We start from the raw sequence: 10,083 nt of genomic DNA on the forward strand, positions 1-10,083 counted from the left end.
TCTTCACATATAAATAAAGTGCTTACAAAAAAATGTATTGTGGACATGCTGTGTTTCCCTAGGCATGATTCCACTTTGGCAATGAAGAGGTTAGGTTGTTGACAGGCGGACTGCTGCCTGTGTAATCCATGGTTTGTTGATTTTATTAAGGCTTGGTCAAACCTCAACGATGGGTGAACATTCTGCATCTGTATCAAGGTGGGATAATCTTGCTGTCAGTTTCTACATAAAGGCTCTGTTCTCAATATATTTATGCCTTTATAGAGGCATGTTGGTGTCAGTAGCTGAGGAGGAGTACTGGCGCTGAATTGCTGTTTGGAGTCTTCTGGGTACCTCTTTGGTAAGTTAGCTCTCAATTTAAAAACACATATGTATGGCCCAAATATGTGGGACCCTCACTGTTTAGAGTTAGGACTACCCTACTAGCAAAATCGCTGTGGAGTGGAGTGTGGCTTTAACATACATTTGCAAATGTGTGTAACTAAGACTTTTGCATTTTTATCTACAGTAGAAATGGCAGGTATTTTGCTGGCTATAGCAGTGTGCTGGGGGAATTTTTTGTGTGTTTGTTCCTTTTAGGATAACTCCACCCTTTCAAGCACCTGCTGTGAACCTATAAATTGATTGAGCAACTTCCACTTCTGTACTCAATATATTTATGTAGTCAGATTGCACACGTGAGTGTCCATACCATTTATGTATAAAATGTTCTCATTTTGAAATAAAATGATGGTAATACACATTTAAAGACTTGCTCCTTCATTTACAAGAGACTTAGAAGCTTAAAACGGACACTCACAACATGGCACCAGTTGTTGGATATTCCGGAGACTATGTGGTTGCAGAAGACTGTAGCTGTAAGGATCTTGTAAAGAGACTGGACTCTGTGCTAAGGACTTCTTTCCAAGCAGCTACTCACAAAGCTGAAGAAGTGTTCAGAAAAGTGACTGAACTTTTATCTGCCTTGCAGATTCCAGAGACGACTACAAAGCCAGGCTGGCCTTCCAGTTCTATTTTAGAGCAGAACCCTATGGAGAGTAGAGCTACAGAAGAGCAAAACATTTTTCTTCGTTCAGAGCAATTGTGCGGGTTTATCGTCATTGTCATTGTACTCATATCTACCTGCAAGAACATACAGAATCCAGTGGCGCACGCAGGGGGGGTTTCTGAGTCTCTAGAAACCCCCCCTGCGCTAACTAAGTGGCCACTGTCCTAAACAGCAGCCGCGGCGCTGTCAAAGAAGCGTCCGCGGCGGTGCTGTATTGTATACAGCCCCGCCGCAGATGCTTCTTAGACAGCGGCGCGGCTGCTGTATAAGACAGCGCTGGCGAAACGGAGCTGCTGCGCATGCGCAGCAGCTCTCTCTCATGGATTTTTTTTTTCGGTCGGCGGGGAGAAACCCCCCCCGACAATCCTCTGTGCGCCCCTGGAATCACAGACTGAAATGTAATTATCTCAGCTACTGTATTGAGTAAAATGATTTATTGGCAACTATTGCAACAATATTTTGGACAAAAGTCAGTTACAAAGAAAGCCCTTCTGTGTGCATGTGCTGTGTCTTCCCACTGACACCAAAACCCAGGACACAAGGCAGCTGTCATTTGCAGCCAATGGTTATGACAGATGAGTACAGAAGGTAAATCGTGTATAGTGTGTACACATGAATCGGCAGACTGATTCAGTCATTAGTGATAACAAATTGGTCAAAAGTTTTTGTAGTGTGGACTTACTTTCCTTATTGAATCAGGCCCATTGTGTTTTCTCTTGTATTACGTTTTTCATGACTTATATGACCTATAATTCATAACTAGAGTAGTGTCTGCTTTATACAAAAGCTTCTTGGAATGGTGAGTCAGTGACAGCTTACGTCTGCAAACATATTCACTTTACACTGCAAGGGTTTTTTTCATGTTCCCACTGTAGAATATTTGCCCGAGCTGAATTTCAGCATTGACGTGAGGAAGAACTAAGAAAGATTTTTCAATGCTCGTCACTAAAGGAAACTTTTACTTTCCTGTTGATGTTGTGCAACTATACTTAGGACATTTAAAAACCAATCCACTCCTTCTGTGTATCCTTTTCTTAAAAAGATTTCTGACAAGATAAAGACACAATATTCTAAAAAACTTTTTGGAGAATTTCCACATCATTAGAATTTCTACCACTTGGGAAAACCATTGTGGGAGTATTTCAATGTCACTGAATTTGTACTTTGAAATGTTTGCTATAATCAAAGCCTTTCACTGCTTTTATTATTTTGTCATTCAAGAGAAATGTATTTTTCATGTACAACACAGTACAAAAATACATTTATTTTACCTCCTGGAAAACAAAACTAGTCACTGCTCTTGGATCATCTCGAAAACTACATATCTTGATATTATTGTTCGTAAAGCCAATAAATTATTTTTTGTCTAAAAATTGACCAGATAAGCCTGAATAACTTTTGCAGATCTGTATGAGGATAGATTGCACTGAATACTTTATTTAGATCACTTAATAAATGAAAGGCACCTTCTGTTCTGTATTATTATTATTTTTTAGAATTATCTGCCTCCTATTTGCATTTCTGGATCACTAAAATCTATCTCTAGGAGCCCTTCCAAAGAGTTATCAATTCTGATTATGTTCGGTTTGACAAAATTGATCAGCAGTCTATTAAAAAGGCACGCAATTTGTGTACAGAAGCCGAGCAATATTGGAGAGCAGTATTAGTTTCATTACAGTACTTTGAATAAGTAAAATATAGATTGAAGGAGAAGCATATGCATCCATGATTAATTCAGAGAGAGCTCTACTGTTTGCAATCTTATCGCAGTCTTCTGATACGAAGAACAATTTCAAGGCCGTTTCTATAAATACATGCAGATCGAGCCGGTTACCATAATTTTGCAGTATTTTAGGATACTCTATTACAACAAACTCACAAACTTTAGTGTTTGAGCACTGAACCTGCATTAGATAATGATAAGTTTTAGAAGAAAAGCTTCAGTGTCAAATGAAAGTGCATTTCTTCCCTTACTAGCAGAAAGGTGCATTAGACAGCATGGGCACCCTTCTGTGAAGACTGAATAATACTTCCCCTGAATTAGCATAGGCATTATTTAAGCAAAGACAGCAAATGTTATTATGTTATTGTCTTTGCCAAACTTCATCAGCTGCATTCAATGTTAATATTTTTGCAAACTACAAGATCTAATAGCTTTGGTTTTACTTTGTCATCACAATAATTTGTCTTCAGTTTCATTCTCTTCATCAAGCGATAGTAAATAATAGGACATTTAATGCATCTATGAATGGTTGAGCAAGAGCATAAGTATTAAGTGTTGATGTTTCTTTCTACAACAATACAGTTCTTGCCCTACAATTTTAATTTGGATTCAGGGTAGGAGTTGGGCAGTGCATTGCCAGGCCTCATAGCAAACCTTATATAGGCGCACAGAAGCGTATCCTAAGGAACGTATCTGCCGATTTTGTGTGTGTATTCAGCAAAATCACTATGCGCATGCTTAGAGCCGGACAATTTGCAAGGGAATGCACCCACGTCCAAGTCTTCCAGTGCAAACAACACTTACTACAGCCTACAGTTTCGCCGAGGGAATGGTATTGGGAATGGGTAGATGCACGTAGGCATTGTGTAGTATTAGCGTTCAGGGCCACCTTAACAACAGTATGGGCCTCCGGGCACAGCAGTGCACCGGGGCCCCTATATATAAATATATAAGTTAAAAAAAAAAAGGATATATATATATATATATATATATATATATATATACCCAACTTAAACTATCCATACAATTTCAACTATTTCAACTTTTTTTTTTAAACCCCCCTCTTAACTTACCTTTAAATCGCGATAAGTTGAATCCTCTTCGCTGTGCTCCTCCATGCTGTGCTCGCAGTGAATGTCTGGCGTGATGACGTCATCACGCCCGGCTTTCACTGCGAGCGCATCACGGAAGAGAGGACCAGGGAGTGAGCCGGATCGTCACCTGACCTGAACGGTCAGGTGACCGCAAAAGGTAAGTTGGGTTTTTTTGGGGTGTTTTTTTGTTTTTTTTCTTCTTTACAGGATTTTTTTACAGCAGCAGACCTGTCAGGGCCCCCTTTCCCCCTGGGCCCCCGGGCACCTGCCCATCGTGCCCAATGGGAAAGACGGCCCTGTTAGCGTTCCCATGCAGCCACGTCCAAGTGAAACTCAGGTGCACGCAAAAGAACACTGGCTTTCTGCCGCATCTCTTCCTCAAGCTAGAGGTCTTGTCTAAATCCTGAATACTAGTTATGACGGCTGAGTATACATGATAAAAAAATGTGTTTGCAATCAAATAGAAATGTCTGCTTTGTACAGTAGACATTGAGAACACCCTAGTATATGTTTTTCTAGAACCCCCCCAATAAACATATGTCTTTTCTCTGTGCATTCTTTTGAGATTTTATGTTCCCCATAGGTATCGTAAGTATCCTGTAGTGTCTGGTCTAGTAGAGTAGAGTAAAACTACACCTGTCGTCGTCGCCACACTTATCTTTAGATTCCTTGTTGTCTTTGGGAGTATGCAGGGTCGAGTTACGTGCAGTTTAAAACAAGCGCACGTTGCACTCAGTATGCGTGCCTCACGGACTCAGGCCCAATATGTGCACCACTGCAAGAATGAAATAGAACTGTAAATAATATAATTATAGATATATATTTATTGTTGGGAAGCAGTGTTCTTAGTCTTAAATGATAACTAAATTAATTGATAAGTGATCCAGGGACTGGATGAATAGATTTATTTGCTGTTTTGATATTTATAAATATCTTGAAATTTAGTAACATGGGGCCTGATTTATTAAGGATCTTAAATGAAGAGATATCTTATTTCAGTCTCCTGGACAAAACCATGTTACAATGCAAGGGGTGCAAACTAGTTTTCTGTTTTGCACATGAGTTAAATACTGACTGTCTTTTCATGTAGTGCACAAATATCAACTTTAAATTTGAGTGTACAAATAAGCTATCAAGTATATGTGTGCTACATGAAAATACAGTCAGTATTTAACTTTTGTGCAAAACAGAAAACTAGTTTGCACCCCTTGCATTGTAACATGGTTTTGTCCAGGAGAATGAAATAAGATACCTCTTCATTTAAGATCCTTAATGAATCAGGCCCATGTAATTTATTTATGCCATTAGCAAAACTAATATTAATCTAGGATAAGAGTCCGTGACTAGTAATATTTAGATTTTAATAGGTGGTTTGGCATAGACCATAAGTAACACAGTAACCCTGAGTAAGTGTTTTTTTTATTTGATCTCCGGAAAGTTGTAAAAAAGGAGAGAAGAAAATTATTACTGTATTAGTTTGTAAAAAGAAGGTTCATATTAATAACATCCTAATGAATGTATTTTTGGAACAAAGGAAAAAACATTGTTTTTTAAATATTTATTGTTTTTTCCTTAATGATTATATTATTAACAGGTGACAATAATTTAATTTTCTTTTATCCTTGCACTCTTTTGAGACTTTATATTCCACATATGTATTGGTATGTTAGCAGAGTGGACATAGGGATAAATTTATCAAGCTGCGAGTTTGAAAAGTGAACATGTTGCCTATAGCAACCAATCAGATTCTAGTTATTATTTATTTAGTACATTCTACAAAATGATAGCAAGAACCTAATTGGTGCTCTAGGCAACATCTCCACTTTTCAAAACTGCCGGAAACTCGCAGCTTGATACATTTACCCCCTAGACCTGTATTAATCAACAGACATATCTTACATTCCGCTCCCTGTTGAACACGGATATGCGTATGCCCGATTTATTTAACAGTGATAATAGGAGGAAAACATTTTAACTGCTAAATTACCTATATACCTTTTATCTTTTAATTGGCAGTTGTCAATCTTTGCAATAATATATTGTTTTTGTTTGAGAATATTATAAAATTGTCTACTTCGCCTGAACTGGCTGGTCTCTAGCGCTGCTGTCATGTCACTGTAGAGGAAGAGAGGAAGCAGCCTTAGGATGGTTTTAACAATACAAGAGGTATGAAGACATTAAATGCTCAATGGACAATATCTATGATCTTTCCCATCCCACAAGCACCCCTAATCCCCCCAAGACCATCCAATTATTGAAATTAATAAATCTACCCCAGGAGGCACATCCCTGGTCTTCACATCCTACCTCATCTACACATCTTTGATTAATCCTCACACAGCAATCCAAAAATCTCACAAGACTCTTTAAAAACATGACCTACTCCCACTAGGAAAATGCCCCGCCCCCCCCCCCCCCCTCCGATCACATTCCATATATGCTAATAAAGTAAAGTCCCTAACGAATAGTTATTTCTGGAGTTTCCTGAACTTTTCAGTTAAGTAGGTGACTCTGTTGTAGATATTATCTAATGGAAAAGAGTAAACATTTTATATTGTCTAAGAAATATGTAGTTCAAATAAACATTTAATACAACATATTTCACTTCTTTACTATTACCACAGTAAGATGCCCTTAATACTGTATCATTTTCATCATTTATTTATATAGCACCATTGATTCCGCAGCGCTGTACAGATAACTCATTCACATCAGTCCCTGCAGGGGGCTTGTGGCAGTCTAATGTATGTGAGGGCACAGGGGGCTTGTGTCAGTATAATGTGTGTGAGGGCAGCAGGGGGCTTGTGGCAGTATAATGTGTGTGAGGGCAGCAGGGGGCTTGTGGCAGTATAATGTGTTAGGGCACAGGGGGCTTGTGGCAATGTAGTGTGTGTGAGGGCACAAGGGGCTTGTGGCAATGTAATGTGTGAGATAGGTAGTGGCTAATTAATGGGTGTTATTTTGTTTTGTGGGGTGATGGTGGGCCAATTTAATTTAATGGTGGAGTTGGTGCAGACTTATCAATGTAGGGTGGGATGATTAATTTAATGTTGGGGTGGTTTGGGCGCTATTAATTAAATGTGTGGCAGAGTTTTGGAAAAAGGATTGCTATTTCTTAAAAGTGAATGCAAATTATTTAATGTATGGTAGGAAATTGGTTTATTTAATAAATGTGATTACTATTAATTTAATGTTAGGGTTGTTTGGGGGCAATGGGTCTTTTTATTAAAGATGAATAAAATTATTTTACAGTCGGGTTGGTTACAGGAAAGGGGCACTAATAATAAAACATGAATTGTTATGATTTAATGTTGGACTGCATAGAGGCAGGGAGGCCTACTGTGTTCACTCATTGCTGATATTTCTATATGTCATGTACCTATTCTATTTCCAAACAGGGAACCAACATTCCAGGATCCAGACAAGCACAACTGAGCTTAGGACCCAAGCGGCAGCAACAAGTATTGAAAGCGGGAAGAACAGGTAGGAGAGAGCAGGACTTTCTGCCAACTGTCCTGATTCTGGTGGGCCAGTCCTGAGTTTGGGGACTGACCCACTCAGTCAGGACTTTGTCCCAACTACAAGGACAGTTGGGAGGTATGTCTCACTTCACACTGCTCTACTCATGAAGGGGGAGCTGCCTGCACCTAACAGTAGTGCACACAGTATTGTCTGTGTTTGTCTAAAATTATATCCATAGTACACTTTAGGGGCCCCCCTGTCTAAAGTGCCCCGGGCCCCCCAGAGCCTTAATCCAGCTCTGACTGGTTTGTACTGAAATATATCATTATTGTTCTATCTAACTTTCTGGTCACTGGTACCACAACCAGTGTGAACTGTCCTTACCAGGACACTTGATCGAATAAACATCTCTTGCTTCAAGATCCTGCATTGACAACTTCTTCCCTGCTGTATTTCCTGTGACCTACAGATTAGACCCAAAGCTAAGCCATTTCCAGTTGTTCTGAGGTTTGGACCCAGTTTTCCAGTACCACCTCTCTGTCCGCTACCCAGCAGCTCTGACCAGTGTGATAGGCCAGGGAGGGTCTATCCACAGCAACCCTGATCTATAGGAAGAGGTCAGGGGTACCAGCTCAGGTGTACCAGCAAGGGGGTACACCAGCAGTGACAGTTACCCAGAAGGATTGCGGTTATAAATACCGTTAAGGAGTCCAGTGGTGGCATCATTGTTAGCCCCTCCTACTATGGCGAGGGCACAATTGGGATAAAGAAAGGAAACAGTGGCAAAGTAAGCCCAGTCAGTTCCCAGCAACAACAGACAGGGTGACATAGGCGCAGTGGCGGATCCAGGGGGGGGGGCGATCGGGGCGATCGCCCCCCCTAGCAGACACTTGCTGCCGATGGCTGCACAGTATGTGCAGGTCCGTCCAGCCGTGACAGGCAGGGACAGTGTGCTTCCTGGCTGCTCTGACTGTGTTTAAAACACAATCAGAGCAGCCGGGCAGCACACCATCCCTGCCTGTCACGGCTAGACGGACCTGCACATAGTGTGCAGCCGTCGGCAGTCTAAGATGTTAGAAAGGGGCGGGGCCTAAATCCCCCCCCCCCCCTAAATCGCCCCGGGTACAGCATTTTTCAAGATTCGCCCCTGCATAGGTGGTCCATCCTGTCACAGCCGCGAAAAACCATCACTTATAATTGCAATCAGGGATAATACTTAATGGAGGGCATCTTAGTTATACACTATATATGATAAGCCACCCGCCACTTCACAGAGCTTCTGTTAGTGGGTAGTCCTAACTTTGAACAGTGAGAGTCCCTATATTGGGTAACATATTCATACCTCCTAACTGTCCCAAATTTAGCTAACTGTAAATCTATGAGCAAACAATGAGATGTGCTGCCATTGCTTGCTCTCAGTCATATTTTCAGTTCTCTAGACCATGGTCATGTCCTTATGATGTAATAGCCTGCTCCCAATCTGTCAGGATTCCCAACATGAAACCACAGAGGGAACATAGTTAACAAAGTGGTTTTTATGAAACACCGGTTACACAAGTTTCAAGATGCAGTACAGTAGAGTATGGCAGAAATAACAAAATAACTCAATAAACAACAGATGCTGAATGTGATGGTCTCTAGGACTTTACCACAAAGTAGTGGAGATAACACACAAGGTGCAATAGTCTGCGGAGCAAGACACTGAAGATAACAGACACAAGATGCAATGATCTGCAAGACTTTACGACAAGGTCGTGGAGACTGCTGGTAACATTCTGTAACAAGTTAGTCCTCTGTAACACTGGAGAGCTGAAAGTAGGTATTGTTGATAATTCTCTGCAGTAGGATAATGCAGAAACACCTTTAGAGCTGAAAGCAGGTACAGAATCACAGACAAGCCGAGTCAGGGGTCACAGGCATAGGTGCAACAACACAGGTAATGGCAACAGATGATCTGGCCAAGGCTGCTGGGAACAGCAGGCTTTTGTAGGCCAGAGATGTTATTCATCCTGGAGTCAGTTCTGGAAGGTAGGAAAACAGTCTGAGTACCACAGTGGCCCCATTGCTGGAACAGTGGTACTACAGGCAGGATGCACACACACATATATATATATATATATATATATATATATATATGTGTGTGTGTGTGTGTGTGTGTTTTATATATATATATATATCTATATATATATGTATGTATATATATATATATATATATATATATATATATATATACAAAAGGTCCAACGTAGTTCCTGGCAGACAGGAGCTGCAGGATGCAGATCGTGACACAATCATGTCATAGACATCTCTCTCTACTAGGACATACCACCAACCTTATTTAATATATATATTTAATAATGGAAAAAAGGTTTTACACTGTTAAGTGATAGATCTTCCGATATCGGAAGTGATGGAGGGTCCGTTACCGGAAGTGATGTCATATCGCTCAGTCCGGCCGGATCTTTGGATAATGACATTTACAGGTGTTTGTGCTTTGTGGGACCATATAAACTGGACATTTGGACTAACATAAGATACTACATACCCGGAATCCTCTTGAAAAAGTCGAGTGACGAAACGCGTTGAGGGGGATAAGGCGTTTTCTGTGTTTTTTCCATGGATCACCATATCTACCCCGGCCAGGTGGTTTTGAGAGATCCGTGATTACCATCAGGAAAGACTGCAGATAAGCCTATATTTGTTATATACTATGTACGGGCGCATTTTATATATATTAATGATTTTATCTTTGTAAT

Source organism: Mixophyes fleayi, chromosome 7, assembly GCF_038048845.1.
Source record: "Mixophyes fleayi isolate aMixFle1 chromosome 7, aMixFle1.hap1, whole genome shotgun sequence".
In the NCBI taxonomy this organism is placed as follows: Eukaryota; Metazoa; Chordata; class Amphibia; order Anura; family Limnodynastidae; genus Mixophyes; species Mixophyes fleayi.